The following is a 27,543-nucleotide window of genomic DNA, read 5'->3' on the forward strand; positions in this document are numbered from 1 at the left end:
ATAATATTTTTTCCAAAGCCTTCGAAGAACTTGTACCGTGGTCTCTCTCAGCGATATCAAACTCATCAATTTCAACGAGAACACTATCACCAAACTCATCGCTTCCACGAAAATTACTATCAAATTAGAAATCAAATGCAATGCTATCAAATGCAAAATTAAAAAAAAAAGAAGTACCTGCTACGCCACATAAAAAATGCTTTCAATGTACATATTTCTTATTAATGAAATTTATAATTTTTGATCGAGGTATTCTGTACACATGACGTCCGCGAATTTAAAACTAAACCCAATTAGTTGTTACACTGAATTTGATGAAAGTTTATATCTAAATGATGATGATAGCGATGATCATGTTTACATCGCGTTGGCAACTACAGAAGTTCAATCGATGAAAAAAAAAAATGCGCAGCTTCAATTGTGTGAACATTTCAATTGTTCTTGTTAATTATAAATAACGATATATTTTTTTACGTATTGTTCATTGTAAATTATATATCATGAACAGTTGCGCCTTCTCCGAAAGATTATGACCTTATTTTTCTGGTTTTCGGGAAAAGTGATGAATTACCGATGCGAGGTCAATAATTGTAATGCCTTTACCTAATATGTTATTGATGCTAATTTGTTAAATAAAACTGTTCCTGTCATTCCAAATTTCTTGCTGTTTGCACACGAGCCTTCCCATCCGAGTCACCAGGTTTCTCGTCCGGTGGGAACGTCAAAGTACACTGTAATCACAGTTAATATCTATTTGTCGCTCGGACAGTTTTGGCTAACGTTTCATTCCGACGAGTTTCTCCGGCAAGCGGATGGGTGAACGGTAGACATCGGAATTTTACAATTGATATCGGAAAGTAATTTCGCTGTGAAAAAAGCAAAGCAACAGCGGATGGGTGGCAGAGGTCAGCGGACAAGGGGATACATTTAATCGCGACCGAACCGATGCGATGGCCCCATGGAAACGGGATGTATTTTATCGTTGGGCAGGCTGTTCATTCAAATCCATTGGGCGAACGTTGTGTCGGCCGCCTATTTGCTCAATTGTGAATATACAAACAAATTCCATATAACTTCGGTGCATCGGCGCAGCCGAGTTTCGGGCGGCCGCAGTATAATCGTAGTTACCGGCCGGAGAGTTAATACAAACATATGCAGACTGCGAAATTGCACGCGAAGCTCGAGTGCAACCTGCAGTGCGTTCGTGTGTTGACGCACCTTCGACTCATGCTCGCATTTACGATCAACAGCCTCCTTTCTGGCCGCTCAGAAAAATCAACTTGCCGCGGCTGAGCTATGCGTTAAAAGGGAGTTAACAGTAATTGTTTGAAACGCCCACGGCGAATCGTACACAACCGCATCAGGCATTCAGCGCTCTACTGCCGCGAAAGTTTGTTGAAAAATCCAGGCCGATGATGCTTTTATTTCCCTGTTATGCTTAAACAAAGCTTCATTCTCTCTCGAATGATCGTATTTTGTCGCGCCGATTGTTCGCAGGTTTCTCTATGGAGATTTATCTTTGATAAACGGGTTCAATCGGTTTGAAAACAATGTGAAAATTTCAATATTCTGTAACGTAACTACAGGGTTGCGATAATCAATAGCTTTCTGCGAATAAAAATTGCTTGAGCTTAAAAAAAAATGGGTCAAATTTTTATCGTAACTTTTAGTACGATCGTTTTCAATTATGTGTGAAATACTGTGTCAGCCAAATGACCACCCAAATTCTTTTTGCACCCGATCACCTTTTTTCCTAAATTTTTTATGACAACCTCGCACAATGGCTGCTGAATCTCTTCAACGTCGAGTAATCTCTTCGATTATAAAGAAGAAAGAACGGAACAAGATATGTTTGAAACATTGTGGCGAAAATTAGGATAAAGATGATAATATATCGGCATGTGATTTCTCTGATGACACGTGATGAAGATTCTAATAATAACCTGTTGTATTATTACCTAATAATAACCTGTTGTATTATTACCTAATAATAACCTGTATTATTATTATTATTATTATTATTATTATTATTATTATTATTTCTAATAATAACCTGTTGTATTATTATTACCTAAGTATGAATGCAATCCCGTTCTTTTTAGACTGAATAAATTTCTGGCTTTTTGTCATCGGTATTTAAACATTTAAATAATTACAGACACACGATAAATATAAATGATCTATTTTCTCCTTAGAAATGATTAAAATCGAGAAACTTGTAATCATTGTAACTATGAAGAAAATGGTACGGCAAGGGGTTAATGAAATAGGATACACGTAACCTGCGAACTCCACAATTTATAAAAGTTGGAACCAAATAGCAATCTGGTTTTTCTATTAAAAGTTCTATCACGGCGAAGATCGAGTGAAGAACTTGTTAAGAAACGGTATTCAACTTTTAACGGTACTAATTGTAAGTTTCAGATTATCGAGAACGAGGTACATAAATGCATAAAAGCCGCGAGTTAGTCGTTGCGAGCTAAATGAATAAGTATTCATGATATAATAGCTTCGAACCAGCACGGCCACCCAGCTCACAAACGAAACCCCGCGATCCATCATACTTTCAACTTCTTCCTCTAGTTTTTCGCTTTAGCCCATAACTCCCATTCACCGCTCGGAAGCTTCGTAAAATACAGAACAAAGGGTGGCCATGAATCGCAACCATTCGAGTGCACTTATCACTTACAAAATGATACATGTTCCGCGGATAATGAGGTACGAAAGTGGACGTGTAATACGTAATAAAGTGCTGTGCGCAACAAAGAGTCCGAGTCGCCGGCCGCGGTGTAGGTGACTGAAGGGGGTTGGTTTGCCAGGTGTAGAGGGGAGGGGGCGGGGGTGGCTTCGCGATAATCCGACATAGTATCGGAAAATCCGGGACTAACCTCCGACAAGCTTATCTACCTCGTTAGCGCGAAAGTCCTGGAATAATTTTTCTTCGGCGAGTAGACTTCGTCGATGCAAATTCGTTATCCCGATAGAGCCGCCGTTAACGCAATTAAAGTAAAAGCGAATCAGATTAATGAAAGCAATTAGATGCCGACGATCTATGTCGATTGTAACTTTCACGCGACCGATCGAGCTCTCGCACCTCTTCTTAGTTAACTGCGTTTCTCATAAATAAATCAATTAATATTACTGTTCTGGTCTGTTTCTTTCACACCGATTTGACCAGTGTTCTAATTAGTTCCACAATAAATTGTATTTTAAAGCAGACCTCTTACTTTTCTTTAGTAATTTTGTTGCAATGCTTATAGTCTGATCGGATTCAGTAAACTTTGACATTGAAGATGATACAGCTAATGAAAATTAGTGAAGAATGTGTTGATTCGATCGAGTGTTGAAAGAATTAAAATACGTATGTATAAGTCAATTATATAAAGACGAACGATCTTTCCTTTATATCGTTCCCTTTTAATGTCAATCTACGATGTTTAAATTGCATGGAATCACGGCTCCGATAGGATCTTAAGCCGATAATAAAGGGCAGGCTGAGACGCACCGACATTAAACGCGAAAATAAAAATCGAGACCCTGTGGAGGGTGGCCGACATTATTGAGGATCGGCAATAACCTTTATCACCTGCCTAGCGCCGAGAGAAGGTTACGCTACGGAACCGGTCTAAGATCAATAACGCGGCTAATAATAAGCACCGAATCCCCTGAAGTGGTTACGCTACATCTAATTTCGAGCCGGTTGCACGATAGTAAAGCATAAGGGATTCTTTTTGTACGATTTGATGGTGATCGGTGCGAAGGAAGAGGGCCAAACACCGATAACACTGTCCGACAAAATCAAACTTTTTTTCTGGGTTTCTATAGCCACTATGAAATTCTTGTAGAGCTTCACTTCCTGAACAAGAATCCGAAAACCGAATTGCTCCATCACCCTCAGTTTTTTAAATAAACGAACTAATTATTCACAGAAATATGTAAAAAAAAACATTGAAATACTAAAAAAAATTCAAATATTATTTACGAAAAGTGGGTGCCCCATTGGATCCCTCCATCGGTGTTGATTACCCATAGCTTCGGCCCTGTCGGACAGAGAGAAGCGAGCAGCGAAGCACATGGCGGCAAAACATCGTGTACATGTTGCCGACGAACATTTTCTCGACCTACTCGAAATGTACATCGTTCCGACACTTCTATCGGGCCGTTTCTTCTTCAGAAATGTCTACAGAATCCGATCCTGCGTAGAGTTTTCGTGCTGAACAAAAAACTTTTCGTAAAAATACAAAAATATTGCGCAAAAACTGCTCACGTCGACACTTTTTTAAACTTTGACATCAATTTGTTGCTATTTAGGACCAGAAACAATTAATAAATTGCATGCCACTATATTCGGGAAACTCTCCTCTATCTTTTAACACCAATTAGAACTTTCTAACGTTTGTACTTTTCATGCAATACCTCATTTTTGTCGAAAATGTTGGGTTCTTACAAAAGTTCGTTTATTTAAAAAACTGAGGGTGATGGAGCAATTCGGTTTTCGGATTCTTGTTCAGGGAGTGAAGCTCTACAAGAATTTCATAGTGGCTATAGAAACCCAAAAATCGTGTCGGACAGTGTAACCAGAAAATGCAATCTTGTATTGCCGGTTACGAATAGTCCGTTCCGTGATGCGATGTCCGCTTCAACGATTTAGAATTTCGATTTACAAATTCTGCTGCGCTTTTTGCTTTGATTCTCGGTTAGTATTCATCAATCCTTGCTTTACGCTTTAATTCTGCGGGGTTATTTTTACTAAATTGGTATGATGCGAGAAATGAATGGCAATGGAGACTCTTATTAATGTATATAAAAATATTGTGCGTGAGATTTCTGTTCATGATTGTTACTCGACCATAATCGCGTGCTTGAAATGTGTACATTAAAGCTTTTCACTAAAGCACAGAGTCAATTTTGCTCCTAACTGTGCGTTTTCGAGCTTTTCAAAACGTGTCGGCATTGATCTAAAAACTGTTCAAATGGTGATTTCGATCTTTTTCGGCGATTTAAAATCTGACAGAGTCATTGAATTTATCAATGGTGAAATGAAACAGTTCTTCGACAAATTGTCAGATGGTATGAGAAATGGATTCTATTCAACAATTCGCATAAAAAAACCAATGGTTAACATCAGAAAAGCTGATTTTCAGCGGTGTCGAAACGACATTACATGCCGGTACTCCTAATATTTTTGACAAACTGAGAATGCGGAATCATTCATTTGCGAAAACCGTAAGACAATATTCTTTCACAGACTGTACATCATGTTCCTTTCGGGCACGTATCGCGAGAGGCATTCAGTAACTCTCTGAGCAGGAACGTCGATAATTGGCAGACAATTGCCGTTAGATCTGATTTATCCAGGGTTGAACGTAATAAGAAAATAGAATTGCCAGTTCTTGCATTTTCTGCTCGAACTACTCTCGCTCGGATTCGTGTTCGCGTGATTGTTACAAACATAATTCGGCAAATAGTTTCGGTTGCCGACTGTCGCAACAGAGAAACAGGAACTCGCGCTTCGTTTTAGTTGCGTGGATCCTACCTGTCCTCGACAAAGCTGACTGTTGTCTCTGACACGGATAAAGGGTATAGAAACGCGTTTGAAATCTTCGTGATACGTTATTCGAAACATTTTGTTTGCGGCGAGGCGAATGTCGCAGCCGCCAGCCGAAAAAATGTGTTACGGCTGTCCCTTTGAGTCGCGCAGGCCGCACTGGAAATGGTTCTAGATAACACGTAAAATTCCATGCTACCAACTCTCGCTAGCACCATTTATGGTATGTAAATTATAGTATAAGTAATATAATGATTCTTCCCTAAAAACTAATTTTTCTTCCCAATTAATTGCCAAAAAATATATCCGATTTCTCTGTATTCTACTTACATGAGTTAAGCGAACTTTCGGTCATAAATATATATATAAATTCGGTCGGAAATAAAAGATCTTCGTGGTTATTTTTTTACTGTTTACCGCGAAAACAGTGCACAAACTCTAAAGTTTGTTTTATTTCTAATTGCACTATTTTCATATATTACTCATTCACGATTGCAAAATTAGCGGAATTAAGTACGCAACACCGTTTCCCAACGCTTTCATAAATCAACACGGTGTAAGATGATAATAATAAAGCTTCGAAATTAATTTATCGTAACAGCATTCAATTTAGATACACGTTATTATTTACACTCGCAGCCTGCAGCATAATATTAACCGAGTTAGTAAAAGTTCGTTCCATATCACAGTGAGCAGAATTTTATAAAATTTCTGGCATTTACTAGCAGAAAATTGTAGAATAATGTAATGTTGCGAAATTGTCTCGTAAGCTAATGGTGTACTACTACTTCACTGCCATGCGAAGTGCACAAAATGGCTGACCTTAATGTGGAGGCGTAATTGCAATCAAGTTTTAGTAGGTTCTTTGAGATTTTAAAAATTATTATACAACAGGAAGTCGTTAAATTCTATTCAATAAAAGATAAATTAACAACAACTTCTGGAGTGCAAAAACACAATTTTAGATGGTATGTATATTGCATGTAGAAATGAAATAACTATCTTCTGTACTAATTAAATTCTTGCTAAAGAATTTCGCATTAAAACGATAACAAACACGAAATAACTTAAACAAGTACGCTCTGAAGCGGCTAATTACAATTAACGTTTAATTTGGGAGCACTGATCCGCATTCATTCCATCTAGGATAAAATTTATGACATTCGCCTAAATTGCTATGGCGCAGCGCGCATTTTATCACTTAATGAGCCAAGATTTATCTGTGGATACATACGTTAACTCAAAGTCGAAAGCTTTTAATAAAGCAAGTGGCGATCATGTTTCAAAATATACCGATGTCCGTGCGTATAATATCACTTTCCACGTACACACGCGTGCTACGTATTTTCCAGTATATGGAGCACGCATTTTAATTGAAATTTGTACGGAAAATGTTACTCGCTCGCCGAATTCAATGAACAGACAATGGAAAATGAAACCACCGTGCATTGTTTAATCAGTTTTAATTAAATATTGTAGCAAAGCGTAAAATTTGACGAAATCATATCTAATTTCGGAAAACTGGTTTAATGCCGCTGTTTCATTACTAATTTTAATGAATTTCTGATGTTAAAACTTGAACCGTGTACGTTCATCATTTTAAATTTTCATGAAGAATGTTCTCAATTTTCACATTAATGTAATCGAAAATATCATGTCATATTAAACCAAAAGAAACGCCGTTACTATCGTGAACCTACGATTTCACGACAAAGATTTACAGGAGCACATCTTCAGTTTCTACTTCATTTCTATTTCTTGCAAGCGTTGCAGAAACTTTTTATTTCGCGTAAAGATTCGGAGTTTAATTACAAGTAAACGAATTGCCCCGCAGACAAAATTTTACGTCTTAAATAATAGCAAAATTAGAACGTTCCTGTGTCAAGAAAGAAACGTGTTGATAATTGTAAATAAGCTTCAACAACAGAAGAGTTGTCGTAGTTTCAGTAACATGATTCTGAATAAAACACGGTTTCGGATTTGACAATTGAATGAATGTTGTCCACCACGTTTCACACGTCCACCGACAGCGGACGGTCGAAAAACAAGTTGAAAAGCCGTCTAAAGCTACAGATCAGACTCGATAGAAATGGCACGTGTGGGTGCAAACGCGAGTACGGATGTGAACGTCGTACATTGAGGCGAGATACGATTCACGGGGTGTCTCGAGATTCTTCGCCCTCCAGACACCTTTTCAAGGTGTATGCCACTCATTTCGCGGCTCTAGTTTACCTTTTACCCTCTTCGCTTGTTCGTCGCCACGTTTACGCATCGATCTGTCCACGTTAAAGCTGACCGTCGTGTTTCAAACTTTTTCACGGCGAAACCTTGTCGACGCGCGAAGTGTCGGTGAAAATAATGGATACATATGTGTGGCTTCGAATCATACTGGCGTCAGTCACATTTTCGAAAATTTTGACTTATATCTTGAAACGCCAAAAATGTTAAAAAGACAATTATCTTATCAATCAATTTCGTCAGTAAACAATACACACGTTAGTAAAGAATAACGCTGCTTACTAATCACAATGAGGAAAATGTGACTTACGCCACTATGATTCTAAACCACCCGTACATATGTGTCCGAGCGAGTTCCATTTATTTGTAAATAAATGCTGTGCAGCACTGTGCACAACTAAACAACAGTTTTCTTCGTTATAAATGATGTTATACACCATCAACGACGAAATTGTGTTGCCTGCATTTTTCGTTGACTACCGTAGATACCTACGTATATAACAAGAACACGATAGTTTGACATTTTTTATTACCTCTTAATTTTCATTTCATAATTTTTTACCGATTCTTGTAATGAGGAATTCACACAATATTAAACAAATCTATGCTGTTGCATAATAACAAACAACCCAAATGATCGTAATATAATAATGATTATACACAATGTAAGAATGTAATATAGTAATAATTATACCATACAAAAATTTAATATAGTAATAATTATACATTATAAAATTTTAATATATTAACCCGTTGACTACGGCAGATTTTGAGATGCACCGGCCGTACCATACGGATGCACTTTTGTGATAATATATTTCAATAATCAAAAAAAACTGAATTTCGCTGCATTGAAACAATATTATTTATTTCTTTGAACCGAATTGCTATAAATATTACAAATTTAATATTAATGTGAAACTTCTTTTTCTCGTCTAAGTGAGATAAGATCTATCGGAATAAATATCGATAAAATTATCAGGGCACCTATAGGCGCCCTTCGTGTCAGGAAACCTGTCGAGCCACTAGAGGTGCTCTCAGTGTCACAAATGCAAAATTTCTAAGCGCCTATAGGCGCCCACAGTAGCATAGGGGTTAATAATTATACAATATAGAAAGTGTAATCTTTATGATAAATATAAAATTGTTCGTGCAATATATTCCAGTGTCCATCATCGACGATTAGACTGCAAGCTTTCTTGCATTTATGGTATATATTAGAAGTAAAATGCAAGGAAGCGTGCATATAAAAAAAACATGAATTTCGACATTATTCTACAATTATCACAATAATATAATAATTTCGCAAAATATTTGATAAAGCTGAGAATTTTCATAAGCATCGGCAGATTATCGACGGCTATTGATCAGTATGCAGAAGCTCAACGTGAGGGAAGATATTCCTCCGGTTCCAGCTGGGTCTCCCACAGTTAATCGGGAGCAAAATCGTCGGCGTACTTGCATGCTCTCAGAGAACGGGCAGCTTTCGTCCGCAGCGTGCGGGTCAACGTCAGTGCCGGTAGTTTCTGGCCCGTGGCTCGTTCTTCAGCACCGAAATACCGCTCACGTTACCGAGCATTGTTCCCTGGACTTCTGGACCGGCGCATAATTTCCCGCGTTTGCTCGCCGTCCTGACCTTTTACCACCGAGATTCTTCCGTGTATTCGTACACGCGTGAACCACCAATATGCATGGCTGTTATGTCAATGCGGAAATTGATGCCGCTGACGTTGATGCTGAATGCCGTTGATATGTAAAATACAGAAAATTCGGTAAGAAAAATACAGAAAATTAGTAAGATCTCCGACTGATTATGAGTGACAAGAATCAGATAATGCTGTTAAAGTATGTTGGAACACCTGATTTTCAAAGTTTACTTTCTGTGGAGAAATGTGTTTAATCCTTCTGCAAAATTTGCATAGGATAGCCTGTTCACTGAATGAACACTAAAACTACATGTTTGATAACATGTTTTTTATTTAATTCCCTAAATGATATTATCCTGAGGTGGTCTACTACTAATGAACAAAGTTCTGGCAGTTTTTAATAGTTGTAGCTGTTTTTACAAGCGTGACACAATATTATATGAATAAATGCGTCCAAACATCAATGTTAATAAAATTACTCTTTAGTCTCACATTCACAACTTTGCAATATCGTAATCAATTCGGATAAAAGATCTGTAAGCAAAACTGTAGCAAAACTTCCAAACGATTCAAACTGGATCAAGCTGCGTCTTCAGAACTTCATCCGATTTTTCTCAGTGAAATATTGATCTACTGCAGTTTGCAATAACTAGACTGCGTATCTTTATGCAAAATAAAAATTGCCTGTAATTAATTACAGGATGCAAAAGCTGGATAGACATTTCTTTCATTCTTTAATTATTTTATTTCGCTGAAATTAATGCAATAATGTATTTTTAAATTCATCAAATGTTTCCACTGTTCTGTATTTTATTCTGTTATAGACGCATAAAATCCGCAGTATAATAACAACTCTCTATACAATGTTAGAAGAAAAATTCCATCGATGGAAGTAAGGAACGAAGTGGTCGCCTCTATATAACGACGGCCATTGCGTATGCACACACCAAATCAAATTTTTTTAATAAAATCGCATTTATTTAACAGGCAACGCGACTCGCAATAAATTCATTCCAAAGGCCAAATCTTCGTTTGCAGGGCGCATGCGTTTTCGATCGCAATTACGGATACGTCGGCCCTACTTTGATCGTCGCGTCCCTTTGACTCAAACAGCACTGCTACAAAGTGAACTTCCGATAATGCGTCCACCGGAATCTTTCGAAACCCGAGCATCGGAGACAGTTGGCAAAGGGAAAGCAGAAAACCGTTTCGTTTTCGTGCTTTAGCCTACAAAAGTGTAACCGCGTTTCCAATCTTGGCATACCTGCTGCGTAATCAGCTGCTTAAAGTTTTTTTCCATTAACGGTGCAAGCTTCTTGCAAAAGGGAATCGGGGGATAATGTACAGTAACGTCTGGGAATTTGTCAATAGGGATTGGTACAACGATACATTTTGCCTATAATGAAAGCAGAGTTGGGCATTAATCGGATTGTCAAGTGTTTATCTAAGATAATTATCCGAACGAATAAATTACGTCATAATTTATTCTGTCTACTTATTCGAATAATTCGAAAAATTCTTTATCCGAATAATTCGCAAAAGTAAGAAATAAATGGATAAACTATGAGAAAACTCTTTATATTTTATCATTTTTATTCAAATCAATTATTTTCCGTATGAATTTCTGCATGAATAAATTCTCACTCGAATAAAATTTTATTGGCATCAATTTTTATCTGGATCAATTTTTATTCGATTAAATATTTATTTGGTAGTGTCGAATACAATTTTATATGAAAAAACGATTGAATATATATAAAATTTTACTCGTTAATCTCCATCTTTTATCCATCAGACATATCTCTGATTGAAAGAGGACTAAAATATTCTGATTTTAAAAGTCTTTTTATATCTTGGCTTCTACTAATTATTAAAATGTCGCGTTTTCATTATAAAGTGGTTATTATTTAAAGGAAACCAGGTTTATCTGTCATTCATTCGAGCAAAATTGATTTTGAGTGCTGTATTAATATCTGCTCTCCATACTTTCATTTTACATCTATCATTGTTGGCCACAGGATTCAAAGGGGTGTGAAAGTTTTTGAAATTCATTCGATTTGGAATATTCGATTGTGTCCCCAATACTGATTACAGGGAAATATTGGAACACAGCAGCGGTCATATTCGATTGTACTGTGAACTAAATTTGCAAATTAAAACGTGCTCCGATTACATAATAATTGCATGTACAAACATTCCACTAGAGGTTGATCAAATTTCCGTGGTAGCAATGCACTTCTACCATTGGCTAATCGAAATATATCACAGAGATACAATTTGTTAGTGTCGTGCTCGGTTCTATTATCGTAGAATTAATCCGATACATGATCATTTAATTTGCGTTTGTTTCAGGAGCCGCGTCCGAGTTGAAAGCGCAATTAGTTCGTCCACTTACGTTACGCTGGTGGACAAACGTTAATAATCATTCACAATACGTTTCTTAATACAATTCAATTCTCAATATCTCCGCGAAAGTATATTCCATTAAATTTTCGTATTACTCTTGACGGTCTTTCGCGCTAAAATTGAAAATCTCTCTTTACCTGCGCTTGGAGTGCGATACTATGATTGCCCCCCTGAATTTATATTTAATCGATTAACTTTTTCCGCTTCCTCGTTCCACGGTACTCAAGCCGCCTTCGCCACTTCGGCCTTTGATAAAATTTTCAGGAAACCTTATGAGTGGCTTCGCGGAAACTCACGTACCAAATTTAAACGAAATTGGCTCAGTCGTTCGACTGTCAGGGGTAATCCACATGTAGACCGGTGGAAATTATAGAAAAAATTCTGTAATTCCGTCTAGCTTCGACAACAAGCTGAACGTTGGTACTCGTATTTCAAGATACTTCGTGCATGCTTTCATGAAATTTACGATCGGGTATCCACGGTTTAGCCATCAGTCTTTTATAAAGCAATATTTTTAATTGGTAAGTATTATAACAGTAAATAATATGGAATATCGCAATATCTCGGAAACAAATTCTACTTACATGTGATATTAAATGAAGTAATGAAGATTGGAACTTCAATGCTTAGAATCCGCGAGCATTAAAATTATTTATGGGTAATACACTTTGCTAACATCCTAATAAATCAAGAATTTCATCGACAATAATATTGTATGAGAAAAACTTGGCAATGTTAGCCAAAAATATTGGGCATTCTTTTTTGATGAAGTAAACTGGTTAAACAAGAGTTGGACCATGTCTATAACTTTCCCCACATTTTTCTGTCTGAAGTTCCGGAAAGGTACCACAGAAACTACAAGACTATGTCGAAGGGACTATGAACTATCGAACAGTTCACTGAATAAGTCAAACTATCGGATTAATATTTTTCCGCGCACTAATTTTTTTCTCGCACTATTCTAATTTCACACTTTCTTTCTTGAATACCTCATTGATATTAGAATCAAGTAATCCCCTTGAGTTTCTTTGAAACTATTGTTCCTCCTGACGAGTACTATTCGATACAACAATTATGTGTGTTATTTTCAAGATCAACGATAATTTTGCGAAAAGTTGTTTTAACAGATCTCCACCGATCCAGAGATGTGGAATCCCGCTACGATGATGGTGACATGTAATTTTGCGACACCCTGTACAAAGAGTACAAAGTACCGTTCATTAAGCGAAACAGGTACCCTTCCGAACTAGTGCAACGTGTTATACAACGTTTCCAAGAAACCACGTACGCACATTCCCATCGCCATTTCCAGACCAATTTTGGTAGTATAAAAGGCAGGTTTAAACGGTTAGGCAGTTAGTATATCCCCGCGTGTTTACTGCAAATTATTTCTACATCTTAATTTAGTATAGGCATTTTGGAATGCATACTGCAATTGATTTTGATCGAAGTTGACTTGATTTTCGTCCGCGCTTTGACTAATTTAACCCACTCTGCGTCGGCTCGTTTGCAAGTTACATACCTGCCTATCCTATGGGTCTCGGTGGTGGAACAGATTCCGCTTCGTTCACGACCACAGCTAATACACTCGCAAAGCAAACAATCCTTCGGCCATGCATACTCGCATTAGCCTTCATCTCGTAAGAGCGTCAACTGTCAAGTGGCCACTTCGATACGCCTACGAAAACCATGTTCCAAGACCCATGAAACTTCGCTCTTCAAAAAGCAAGAGGCTAATAGAATTTGTTTCATTGAACCTCCAACTGCGACGCTGTGTTAACAAGACACTGTCTACTGCAGTTTGCTGCCGTCTTTAAGGAGACAGCTCAAAGATTTGCGGACCCAGGCTTCATCTTGTTTAATCTGCGAAATAGATAAATCAACACGCGACACAGCAAAGGCGCTTTAGCGTTCTCTGTGCCTTGATAACCGTCTACGTCGAAAGTCGGCCGGTTGCGAAAATTCCCGTGATACAGGCTGTCGGTCGATACTCAAGTCAAGATCCAACATTCCCTGGGAACCGAGCAACATGCTTCGCAGAGAACAGAGGAAACATTGTGCCGACAGACTACCCGCGCAAGGATATCACGTTATTACGATGCCTAACCGAATCCAAATCGTGGAACGCGGTTGCAAGCTCAGTCGAGATACGCCGGTAATTGCACAAGCATATGTGTGGTATGATGTTCGACGTTGGGCTCGGTTCTTTTTTCAAGATGGCTCGTAACGTGGGCAGATCGCAGCGCGGGAACTGGATTCTAGCTTCAGAAGAGTCGGCTGAAGTCTCCTGCAACAAGGTGTTACCAGAATCGCGAGCTGAACCACCATCTGCAACCTGTATCGTCCCGAGGAATGTTTGGATTAGTTAGGGACTCCGCAAATCGCACACTCTCTTCCGAGCCGTCGTTCTCCGCCCTTATCCCTGAACCCCGTGGCCAGCAACTGGTGCATAATACGCCAGACATTGACACATCGGACGCAGTGCCGCGACAAATTAACGTTTGAGCTCGCTGCCGGATTCGGCGCGAACCGGAGCAAAGCTTAGGGAAACAAAGATAGCGTTTGGTAAAATGTGTTACGTGTGAAACGTTGTTGGTACGTTCAGTGGTACTCTTAACGGCCAGATGTATAGCGCAGATTCAAAGGGAAACATGAAACGGCTTTTATGAAAGCATCGATACAGTTCGACGAGGATCTTCTTTCTCCATTTTGTCCGGTTTATTTATTTATTATTATTATTTATTATTATTTATTATTATTTATTATTATTATTTATTATTATTTATTATTATTTATTATTATTATTTATTATTATTATTTATTATTATTACTATTATTATTTATTATTACGTACTGATAACATAAGGGCTATGACGCTAATTATTACGGTCTATGAAACTTCCAACCATTGAGATTAAGAACCATTAATTTCGTCAATGTACATTAGGATGGTCCTTAACTGCAGGGATCAAATATCTTTTTAGGATGATTTTGGTCTTAGCCGTTTACATTATGATACACGGTGAGAAAATAATGTGTGCAAAATTTGGAAGCAATCAACTGGTAAATTATTTGTCTACAATTTAGGTTGTTTAGCTAGACAACCATTTACGAGTTGAGACATTTAAATGCATCCAAAAGCGAAAACTTCTAAAAACATAAATAGAAAAATGGTTAGATCAATACAAACACATTGTAGAAATCGAATGTAGTCGTGTGTAATATATTGTTTGATTCTCTTCCTATTCTTCCGATCACATATCGCAAATTCATCGCCGGTTCACAAATTAATTTCTATAGCGATTTATTGGAATAAAGAAAATTTTCATTTCTCAGTTTCCGTTTCATTACTCAAATCATTTCGATTCCGTGGGATATTTCCGCGTCAATATTTAGCAATCATTGTGTCAAAACAACACGAGCTTTGCTCACTGTCTAACGCAATAACTATATCCCATATTCCTGTATTTGTCTAAGACTATATTCTTGTATTTGTCAAGTAAAACGCGGCAGGAAGCGCAAGGAAATATAAGCGCGATCTTAATTTCTCAATAGGTTATGACAAATTAGCTCCATTGCTGTTTGAAAGGGAAGTTTCTTCGCGCGCGATACCTTCCTCGTAAAACGTAATAAAGCACGGTCTCCTCTTCCTTTTTCTGCGTGATCAGTTTCTATTATTATCATCGTGATGTTCTTACATCACCGTATAGCCGGAACGAATCCACTGAAAACAGGATCCGCAAGGGATTGCAAGAAAAAGGCAGGACATAAAAATCTGAAGCATCGCGGCGGCACACCACCTTTCGTACGCGCCATCGGACGCGATCATTATTTTCCGGAGCCAGGGGAATCCCACGTCGGAGTTGCGACGCGACGCCACGGAAGTCCATGTCCCATCGAGCGCCGCGACGCGACACCGAGCGCCACTCCAGCAAGACCGACAAAGAAATATCGCAGGTTTATGTGTCGAAAAATATGGTTATTTTATGTGACAGATTTGCGAAGCTGTTTTCCACGGAAGTAACGAAGTGTGCGCGTGCATGCAAACACAAAAGTGTTTCTTGACGCTCGAAACGAATGCGTGAGAGACGAACAAGACGCATGCAAACAAGCGATCGAGCAAGCCATTAGATGCACGACATATTGACTGTTGTGATAATGCAATTTGCACCGAGTTTGACACTTTAAGCATTTTAAAGCGAAGAGCTCTGCGAACGGTATGCAAATTTGTTGCATAAATTTTAAACACTGGTATTAAGGGAACGGCGACAGATTTATTTGAGGTCGAAGAATTAAAACGGGTGATACGGAGAAACGTGTTTTTGCTTCTGTATAGTCCTGTAAATATGTAATTTGATCCGCGGTAAATAGTCAAAGTTTATTTTCATCGTTTTAACCCCTTGCATTCCGATTTATTTTTCAGGTACGTCGATAACATTTCTGCGATGCCAACCTTTACTTTAACTGTGTAAATATTAATAATTGAAGAGTAGAATTTTATTTTGTTTTTAAAGAAATACGTAACATCCAAATGTGTAGTAAATGATGTTCGAAGTCTAACACGATATTATAGTGCAAAAGGTTAATAAGTTATATAAAATATAACGAGTCTTAAATTCTTTTAATGTCTAAGAGTAATGTCTAATTTATAGTCCAGTTTTGTATTTGATGTATTCATCTTTGTCGAAAATGCATAAAATCTGCAGTAAAAGAGAAAGGATTTTGATTTAGTTTGAACATATTGATGTTCCATGTATGACCGAGTGCACTAAATTCTCCCTAATTTTCCTTCAGCTTGTAAACAAAAATGGACAATTTGGGAAGAGAAGATACGATTATTCGATCCTTGCACGTCGTATTTATAATTGTTGACAATCGGCAACTGTAAAAATGAGCCGCGAGGCTCGAATAATCGTATCTCATCTTCCCAAGTTGTCCATTTTTGTTTACAAACTAAAGGAAAATTAGGGAAAATTTACTGTAGTAAGATCAGTTATTCTAATATGGAATAGTTATTTTTCTGTGCATGGAATTTGTTTGTTCTTCCCACCACAATAAAGGAGAACAATTTTCCAATTAATACCACCATGCATATTCTATAACTCGTTGACACTTTCATAAGTCATATGTGGATGGCACAATCGCTTTTATCATCCAATATTTATTACGTCATATACCCAATTTCATTAGGATTGATAGGATCCAAAAGATTAGAAGGAGCAATGACACTGCATGATCTGAACTCAGCAATATTGAACTCATAAATTAGATCATTTCGGTCTTATGGGACTTTTCAAGTTGGTGGCTCGGCAGTCAATGTCTTAAAGAATTCGTTTCATTATGCGGACATTGTACGCAGCTTAACAACGCCAACTTCGCTAGTCAATTTTATCAGCCCTTAGACCAGTGTTTCCCAACCTTTTTTTGGATCATACACTATCAAACACAGCGCCTCGATGATTTTGACGTCCCTTCCCGTATAATAGTAAACCAAGTTTACAAGGGACACATTCGTAAAATTGTTTTTATTTTGATTCACTTTAATATTTTACACCACTATAACAACAAATTGAACTTGAAGTGTGCTGCAAACAGTCTTCGTTCGGGGTACTACTTGTAGTCAATTTCAATCTGAAATCTCCACATTTTGTGATGTTCAGACTGTGTCTTTTTCCCACTGACAAGTTGTTTACGGCATTGAAATCACATTTATCTAAATATGGCAATACCAAGGTTAACAATAATTTTCTTACAAAACCAGTTGAAATTGACAGTTGAATAGCGCAATACACTAGTTTACCTCTACTGTCTCGTCACGTTGGATCGACAACAGTTGCCATCTTCTTCTCGGTTAACACGTTCCGTGCCGAGCTTTTTTTACTCGAATCTTCACACTTTGATATTTTACTAAAACTTGATGTATTACGTGCAATTATTAATTCTCGTACACATAACAGCGTAACAAAAACTTATCAACGCCCATTCTTGCGGTGGAAATTGATTCTTCGGTTCTAAATTTCTTGTAAACAATTTGTTCAGTTCACTAAGTAAACATGCAAGCGTGTACCATCGATGGTACACGTGGCACGGAACGTGTTAAGATTCATTCGCGGCAGTAATTTTAATGCGCCTAAAAATAATCATAATTGCGCTTAAAATAAACAAAAAATAAAACATTGACATGCGTACGCCTCACGTTAAGAAACACTGGCCTAAATAGATACTTAGCGCGAGTAGAATATTCCTCGATACCGATTGCCGGCGAAACCAGAGTGCGGAAAGTCGGCAAAGTTATTGGCAAATAATGACCTAATTTTCCGGTTAGCGAGGTAGCACGGGGGTGGCATGGTGGTTGTCGGAGATGGGGCAAAGAGCACTCCGACTGGATGCGAGAACGCAGATATTGTGAAGAGCCGTAGAAGGCGGTGTGTGCACTTGGTGCGCTGTAAACTCTGTTGAACTCTCATGCTTTCTGCGACGTGGGGAACTAGCCGAGGATAGGGTGCGGGCGCGGGTGCCGTACATGCCGAAGACGCATTAATATTAATGTACCGGGATTTACTGCGACACGGGTTGCTCGAGCCTCATGGGTAGGATGTATGTTTACAAATACGTTTCTCAATGTACCCCTGCCCCGACGGTTTGCCGGGACTCCCGCGCGTTGCTCCATAATCTAGGCGCGTTCTTCCTTACCGGAAGTAGCAAGTAACGTTGGCAAACTTGGACTCCCTACATCTTGCAGGGAGTTCCCTAAGGGGGCTTCCGCCGCGGTATTCTCGCTGCAGAAATGGTTACGCTAAAGTGTGTCAAGGCATATCTCACCTTTTCTCCACAAAATATATAAGACCCGTCTGAAAGTCTGTGTAGCTTTCTATCTCTCTCTTCCTCTCTCTCTCTCTCTCTCTCTCTCTCTCTCTCTCTTTCTCTCTCTGTTTCTCTCGAGGAGCGTGTCTTTGCACTGCAACCACTCTACGTGCCACTTCTGAAGAATTAGTGTCGCGAGAACAAGTGTGAACTACGCCCCGTTAATCAGAATTCGGACACTTGCGTCTTTGCGGACTTTTGCGTATACTTTTGCGAATTTATTAGTAGATATCGGACCTTTAGGCAAAATACAAATTTGCTAACAAAGGAACCCCGGTAACTGATACACGCTGATTTCGATGAAACCTTGCACAAGGGCCAGTTTGGATAAAACTGTGGTTTTCTCCCTTAAAGTAACAAGCGGTTGCGAACGATATAAATTCTTGGGCAGACCTGTTAAGCGTTTGTGCAAAATGTTTCGTTAAAATCGGCGCGTATCTATTACCGGGGTTCCCTGGTCAGTGAATCGTAAGGAACAGGATTTAAATGGAAAATACTTTTATCTCTTAAGGATTTTAATAAGTCAAGAACAGTGCAGTGATATTCGACAGTTCGTCCAACATCCGTGCCGTTTTCTATTGCGCCTATTCGCTTTTGTCAGAAATGAAAGACAAAAAGCCGTAAAAGGGACTGCTGCAGGCAATACTTTCAGTAGCTATAGTAACTGTGTGTACGTAGAATCGCACACTGAGCGAATACTTTCATCCACCAGCGTATATTATGCATTATGCATGTGTGCATGTACCGATGCAACTGACCTGAATTTTTAGCAATTCGTTATAAATACAGAGTAATGTGGAAATTGTTTCGAATTGCATAATAACTTCGAGTGATGCTTCGCAGTTTTCATTGGAGCGCAAAGAGCAGAAGTTTGTCATTCACAATTAATTTTCCGCGGATTCTCCACGTTTAATGCGCTCCGCATCGCGTACACTTTTTCCACCCTCCCTCTCCAGAGTATATTTGAAGAATAAATGAAGCTTTTTGTTCCGTATGATTGCGTATAAGCTAAATGTTGCATTACGGACCGAAATTCCTGGCCTCGTGTCCTATTATGCTGATTATTTCCATTTTTATTGATCCGCGGTAGATACTTTTTGAGGGACCGAAGTTTTCGTTTGACGGTCAGATAGTAATACGAAACGCACGTAAAAGCACTAATTCGGTTTTACAATTAAACGTCATGCAGCCATGATGAAACTGTTCTTCGTTTGGCTTTGAGTCAGTTAAAAGCACTATAAAGTAATACGCTTCGATGGAGCCTTTGATTAAACTGTCATCGCATCGCGATGATTCTCACGCGATACAAAGTTTAAATCGTAATTTTTCATAGAATTGAGGGGCGCGCGTTCATTGGAGCGCAGATGTTCCCGTTCCGTTATCGGGGCTGCTTTAACGCGTCGCATCAGGATTTCGATCCGATAGAAATCGATCACCGTGGTGCAGTCCGCCTTTCAATCGCAACTGGATTTCGGTATATTAACGTAAATTAACCATACGCGCGGACACTTTACGACCAATATACGGCATATCGCGATAGGAAAGACTGCAAAGGCTGGCGCGGTGCTCAATCGAGCGTAGAGCATCGCATGATCGATGTGTGTGTGTGTGTGTGTGTGTGTGTGTGTGTGTGTGTGTGTGTGTGTGTGTGTGGTTTCATTTGCACCTGTGAATTATCTAGTTTTGTCTAAGTATAGTCCCGCTAACGACGACAGATCTATTACTTATTTCGTTTCGAAGATATTTCGAAATCACGATGTAATTAGACATGTGACATGTGACTTTATAAAACTATAATGTATGCAGATTGAATGAGAACGTCGGAAATTTTCAGTCAAAGATTCCATAGATTTTTATATGTAATGCAAATTAATTATCCTTGCGCATGATGACAAATAACTTGCACTCGTGCAAAATATTTAAATGAGTAAGTGAAGTAGCAATTCTATCTCCGCATAACTCGTAAATGGGTTTGGTAGAACCCAGCAGATTTAATTTAATTAAATGTGCATTTCAATGCTCATATTTCTCTATTTATTCAAGTTTTGAGAGTAATATGAAAAATACGTGTGGGAATATGTGGATTTAAGAAATAACGTGATATTCTCGACGCGAATGACACGAGATGAACATATTCCTGTGTTGGATCAACATTATTATGCATTCATCCACATGTAGGAACATGATCGTACAGTAACCTGGCTATCTAACATTGTTTAATCATTATGAAATTTATCTTCAGCGTGATTTAATAAACGTGCTTATCGCTTCAACACATGTTCAATACGACGTTCTTTTACTTCAATACATGTTCTGAGACGAATAGTGAAAACTTTACAACTCTTCGAGATTTCAGACGTAATATCAGCCTAACCAGTCTTCTATTCTTTCTTAAGCTTTTGCCACCTCTGTGAGCTGTTCTCCATTAGCTTCAACTTTTAATGCACCAAAGGAGAACAAACGTTTACCCAATCTTAAAACTAATCATGTTTTTTTAACCTAATTTCACTTTCAGCCACAATACTGCAAAAATATCTTTTTCTGTTGTTTTTTTCTTCGTAATCAAGAATATTACGCATTATGATTTTCAACTTTTATTTCACATATCAGAGAAGATTCAGTCTCTTTAAATAGGTTAATTTGTTGTCAATGTATATATTAAGGTTGATATTTCCTGGTTTCAAGATGCATAAATTCTTCCACACTCATCAAAAATTTGGATTATGGAATGTTAAGGCTTGTTCAGGCACGACCAGTAAGTTAGTAGAATAGCGAGTAATTTAGAAAATTATTTAGTCGAGTCGATTATTAAAACAATTTGATCAAGTAGATCCATTTCGATGAATCAATTGATCCGGATACTTCTCTATCTATTAAACCGTTTAGTAGCAAATAGCTACTCACCGTCCAAGTAAATTACTAACTGTGCCTGAACCGGCCAATGCGGCTTTCGATTTTCTCTCGACAGTTGCATTTGTAACTAAATTTATGAAACCGTTGAATGAAACAACGTCGATGCAAGCAATGGATGTTAATATCGGGCCCGTTCTGACCCGTAAAGGGTTAATAGACCTCAGCGAAAGGTGGATATGAAGGACAAGGTCTTTGACGAATCAAGCTATCGCGGGAACTGGTAAGTTATGAACTTGCTTAAGTAACAACAAATTGGATCGTTGGTGGGGTCAAACAGGCGTATCTGGACTTCTAATTACCTGCGGGATTGGGCCAAACTTAGCGCGACTACTCTCAGAGTGTAGAACTGAAGCGAGCAAACAATAGGGAACTTCCACAACCCTTCCGCGTTTACATTCGCGACCAGGATCTTTCCTTAATCCACATTGCCCCAGGGGGTTTCGAGGATCGGTCTAAGTCCACTACGCTTAGGAAATTCTCAGTGAACTCGACGATCGAGTTTACAATTATATTGATTCCGCGTAACAATGCCACGAAATCGGACAACACCTACAGCAGTACACGGTTAAATTTACATGGTTTCAAGAACCAGCATGTAAATTCTCGCGTATGGGATACCTTTCCCTTCCATGATCCATCATTTGACTCGAGCACGGTGCCACATAGTAAGATAATAGATACAGTAGTGCCTCCCGGAAATGCTAAAATTCGGGTTGCTGTGAATTTACCTGTGCTAGTCCCACGCCTCTGTAATTTATTGCTACGTCGATGCTAAGGTTCGGCGGAGCCGGTCAAGCGTGTGATGCGGCACGCGGCGTGAATTCCCGGAAAACAGCATTAAATGGTCTGTTTCGCGGTGAGTCAGGTAAGAAAAACCGCGGAGCTACAAGGTACGTGACCAATCTCTGTCGAATCGTCGTATGTGGCCTCCGAATTGCCTTCGAATCGTGACATGTGCCCTCCGTATTGCCTTCGAATAGTGGCAAAAAAATTGGAAATAAAAAAGTTAAGTCATCGTTTTTATTCTAGCATTACTACGTATTCATATTAATGTACACCGGCATGCTGGCCGCTGCCCTTTTCTGTCATCTGCTCCGAGTTTCTATAAAAAACGTGCCGCGAGGCTCGAAGAATCGCGTCTGAGTGTCTGGCGATTACCGTTTTCAATTCCGAGCTCCGGGCCTTCTATGGAGAATTTACTGTATAACGAGCGGAGGCGTGATATATGTACAGTAAATTCTTCCTCAGCTTGTAAACAAAAATGAACAATTTGGGAAGAGGCGATAAGATTATTCGGGCCTCGCGGCTCGTTTTTATAGTTGTTGACAATCGACTCATTTTTATAGCTATTGACAATCGGCGACTATAAAAACGAGCCGCGAGGCTCGAATAATCGTATCTCCTCTTCCCAAATTGTCCATTTTCATTTACAAGCTGAGGGATAATTGAAGTTGAGCAGTGACTCTCCGTATTCGGCACTTCAGCGTGAGGCTTCGTTTAACTACTTTACCAAGGCCCTATTACACGCGCATGGAAGAAACATAGGGTGAAACAGCCGGTGAATATGTTGCCGAATATTACAAGTTACTTCACAATAATGTAAAAGTTGCCATTTTGGAGACCGAACAGTCCTAGGCTGGACTTTTAATAAACATGATTGACTACCTCCGGACTGATCATTGCGATACTTAGAACGGATTGTCTGGAACTCTTGCAACTTGCTAGAAACGCATATACGTATATGTGTTTCTTAAATGTGGGTGTGGTAGGTAAACAATTTATCCTGCATTCTGTTATTTATTCCTGTCTATTTATTCCTACAATTTATTTCTGCACCCTATGTTGTTTATAAAATTATGCATGTTCTTCTTTTTACAAGAATAATTGTTTTTATTCTGTTCCACGTACGTCACAATAAAGTGGTTAAAAAGCATCACGTTCAGATTCATGAGAGTGTAGTTTTTTAATCGATCGTGTGCTTTTTAACCAGGAATAGTATAACGAAGAGGGAAGTATGCGAGATGAGGGACGAGATGCTAGGATTCGAGATGCCTGCCATTAATTTTGTAACGCTTGATAGCCAATACGTTGAAACCGATTTTTATTCGGGCAGAACGAACGAGGTATAAGTTAATAAATCAAAGGAGGAACGTAGCAGGGTGTAACAATCTCGTTAAGAGCGCGTGCTCCTCCTTTTTTCTCCATTCTCGAAACTTTACGCTCTTGGTTAACGGCCCCACGTGGCACGGATTCGCGGAGCAAAGCAGCAAAGCAAAGGCGACTCACGGCTTTAGAAGGGCACTCGTAGAACGAGAAAAGTCTGTAGACGTGATGTCACTCTCTGTCTACGACATAGTTAGGGATTTCGTGGTGGTTGGTCAAGGAGAGGGCGGATGAGGGCTGAATGACGTCACGTGCTTGCTGCCTCTGCTTGGAAATAGCGACGCCTTGGGAACGTTTGAGACGTTCTAAACCATTTGCCTTCCCGTCTTACAATGGTAGAATACTAACAGAGTTTCGTCATATATTAACCGATTAATCTTGCATTCTAAAAAGCCTAATAACATCCAGTTTATTTGAACAGATCACAAAAAAAAATGAATTTATAAAGTAATCGAAGATTAATGTCAACCATTTGTGATTGATGTGGCATTTGAATATGTTGTTAGTTGCATATATTATTGTTAAAACAAAAGCTATTGTTACGGCGACTTGTCCAAATCAAGTCGCTGCAATGTGAAACTGCTCTGTTGTGAACAACTCCTTAAAAAAGTAATAGAAGATAGCGGTTGCCACGGAAAAGTGTTACCAACGGACAATCGAGGAGTCGAGATCGGACCGTCGAACGAGCAACATTTCAAATTGAAAGATCTGAAATATAATTGTATTGAGTTGTATTATAGTTTATATTCTTTATTGTATATATATATATATATATATATATATATATATATATATATAATAATATAATTATAATAATATAATTAATTATTAATTAATATTGCATACACAAGTTACTAAATATGAATGATATTCACTACTGATACATTGAAATAGACTCTTCTGTTGACACATTTTAGAAATTGAAGTAAACTAAGGTCTACAAGAAATAAACACTACTTGATTCTATTAGGAAAATTATTAAGTGCTAATTAACGTAGTTGAGAAAGACTCATCGATTATAATGAGTCTCATTTTGAAAATATCGAATTAATCATTGATGGAGATGCAGAGTTATTTAAATTTGAGCGCGAATGAACACATGTTCAAAACTGTTAATTTTCTCTAACTTTATTTAACCCTTTTATGGTGTTTCGGGTCCATATGACTCAGACCCTGTGTTAGGCTTATATAACATCTTCCATTACCACTTTATCGGCGTCAAAATTGACTTTGTTTATTTTTAATAAATACATCATATGTTTATACCTATTCATATAACAAGCATACAAACATTGTACTATAATACAGATTCCAACGATATGCACGTACCTCTTTAATCGGCTCTGAATTTTGTTATCACAATATTGATTATTTCATTACTCGACATTACATATCCATATTTACATTCTATTAATTCTGACGTGTACTCCACAATAAACTAAAAGTTATCGACTTAATTTAATGAAAGTCTCGTACAGCATCACCCGATACAATGTACTGTATAGAACAGCAATTTTTATAAAAGGAGAATAACATTATCGTAAGAACGTGCATACTTGTTTCCAAAACATTGCAAACCGAGACATAAAACTAAGATCTATAAAAAAAAAACGTATATTAAAATTCTTCCTCGAAAAGGTTACAAGGGTAGCATTGGATGTAGATAACAGGTAAAGCAAAATTATGGAGTAATATAATTACAAGTGTAGTTTCTAATAAACATAGTTTCTTTTCTGATATTAGATGGAACTTTGTGATTGGCCTAACACATGGTCCGTCACATTTCGCACGCCCATACAGGCATTAGACGCATGAGTTGCGATGTTCATTCAATTCCTTCCTCGATCAACTGTATCGTGCATCTCTATCGAAATTTATTCGGAGACGTATTTTGGGCGTAAATATTGAAAATAATACGTATTCGATGTTTGATAAATGTCGTTATAGTACGAGAGGGATGAATTGATTGAAACGAATTGTTGGATGAGGGTGAAATGACGAGAGGAATCGAACGATTCATTGAGTAATAGTCATTTTATGATTGAAAGTATGCTCGTTCCGAATCAAGCGGAAGAGTAATTGGAAAATTTGGGAAGAATGTGTTGAATTCCTTCTATTCGAGAGTTCTGAAATACTTTGCCAGATTATACCGCGAGAATTAATATTGTGCAGGGAACTGCATATTTAATAAAGAGTTTCATTCATAATGTACGTAACTCTTTGCAATCATGTAAACAAACAATATTCCTTTTTTAAAATGAAGAATTTCATGATGCATTCATTATGATCCTAATTAGATGTAACAACAGAAGAGAATCAAATTTTGAGAATATTTAATGTTATGAAAAATTGTTCTACATTCTCAATAATTTGTTCTTCAATCATCTTCATGCACAGTACAAAATTATTTCCTAAACTCTGTTAACATAATTTTATTTATTTGCTATTTTATACATTTGCTTTTACATGTTTACGAAATATACATACATTTCTACCATGCATTGTTCAGTACTTTGAAATAGCTATTTGAATTGAACGTTTCTCGCACTGTGTTAGGTAACCATTTCTCAATAATAATTGACGTGACAAATACAATGAACGGATATTTCCAAATATCCTTGTCCGTAACAGATCTTGTTCATAAACCAGGAAATAAAATATGTCACAAACTGTTATCTCATTTAAACACAATTAGTTCTATCGATTACAGTAGAGCGTCAATTATACGAACTAATCGGGATCGAGATGTTCGTTGCGAATTGTTCGGATAATCGAACACTTTGAATAATGAAACACAGATATATTATACTTACGCAATTTACAGTAATAGGAATTACACTTAACACGATTTATTAATTACAAGAATGCTACTTCTGTCACTTGAAATGTGATATACAGTTGTGAACAGATATATGAGCCGTTTATTTTGAAAATGGCATAAGTCACTTTTTTTAATGTTTATACGAAATTATTTATACTGAGAAAAATATCAGTATCCTGAGATAACAAATACAAGTAAATCTTCTCGAAAGTTAGCATCCATATTTTTAAACGTGTTAAAACGCAAACCCTTAAATATATCGACTTAAAAACAAAGTGACTTATGCCACTTTCAAAATAAACGGCTCATATGTGTACACCTTTTAGGACGGAATAACTTTTCTGAAATTGCGTTGTATTTAAACAAAATATCATGAAAATCAAACGTATACAGTATAATCACTTTTCGAAGAGATTGCAACAGCTACTTGGTTAAAAGGTGTCCACATATATGTCTTTGTCCACGACTGTATATTACTCAAAATATATGCATGTATACACTCGCAATGCATTTAATGTCAACGAAACTTATTTTTGAAAGTAGTTTTTAATTTTTCTTTACACCATCAAAGACTGTCTGGTGCAGATAGCGATGGTAAAACGCTGGTTTGGATAACTGACGCTATACTGTACTTACTCGAAACGTGTACAGTTGTTTAAAAATTGTGCAGAAACAGTTGAAACTCGTAGTTACCAGTAAGTGCAAAAATCTGCTTGTCAACGTTCAGCACCGTGCGTCTACCATTTTGAACAGCATTTGAAATAGTTCTCGAAATTCTAGCTAGAAATCTTTAGTATCTTCCGATTAGGACCAGTATCTCCTGGTTACAATTCTTCACCGATAATGACAAACTAAGGCGAGAGTGTGCGCCGATTTAAATCCACCGATAGTCAAAGGCGCACGGAATCGAATGACCATCAGTGCTCGCTCACGAGTCCCGTTCC

The 27,543-nt window shown here is 37.9% G+C and overlaps 1 long non-coding RNA gene across 1 annotated transcript; it reads right to left on the reverse strand.

Annotated features, from left to right (window-relative positions):
* Positions 1–8,297: 8,297 nt before the first annotated feature.
* LOC143259644 (uncharacterized) lies at positions 8,298–27,532 on the reverse strand. The gene is made up of 2 exons (XR_013033662.1): positions 27,293–27,532; positions 8,298–9,522 (listed from the first exon to the last, which is right to left on the reverse strand). It is a non-coding gene; the product is annotated as an uncharacterized LOC143259644 (long non-coding RNA).
* Positions 27,533–27,543: the final 11 nt, after the last annotated feature.

Source organism: Megalopta genalis, chromosome 6, assembly GCF_051020955.1.
Source record: "Megalopta genalis isolate 19385.01 chromosome 6, iyMegGena1_principal, whole genome shotgun sequence".
NCBI classification, from domain to species: domain Eukaryota; kingdom Metazoa; phylum Arthropoda; class Insecta; order Hymenoptera; family Halictidae; genus Megalopta; species Megalopta genalis.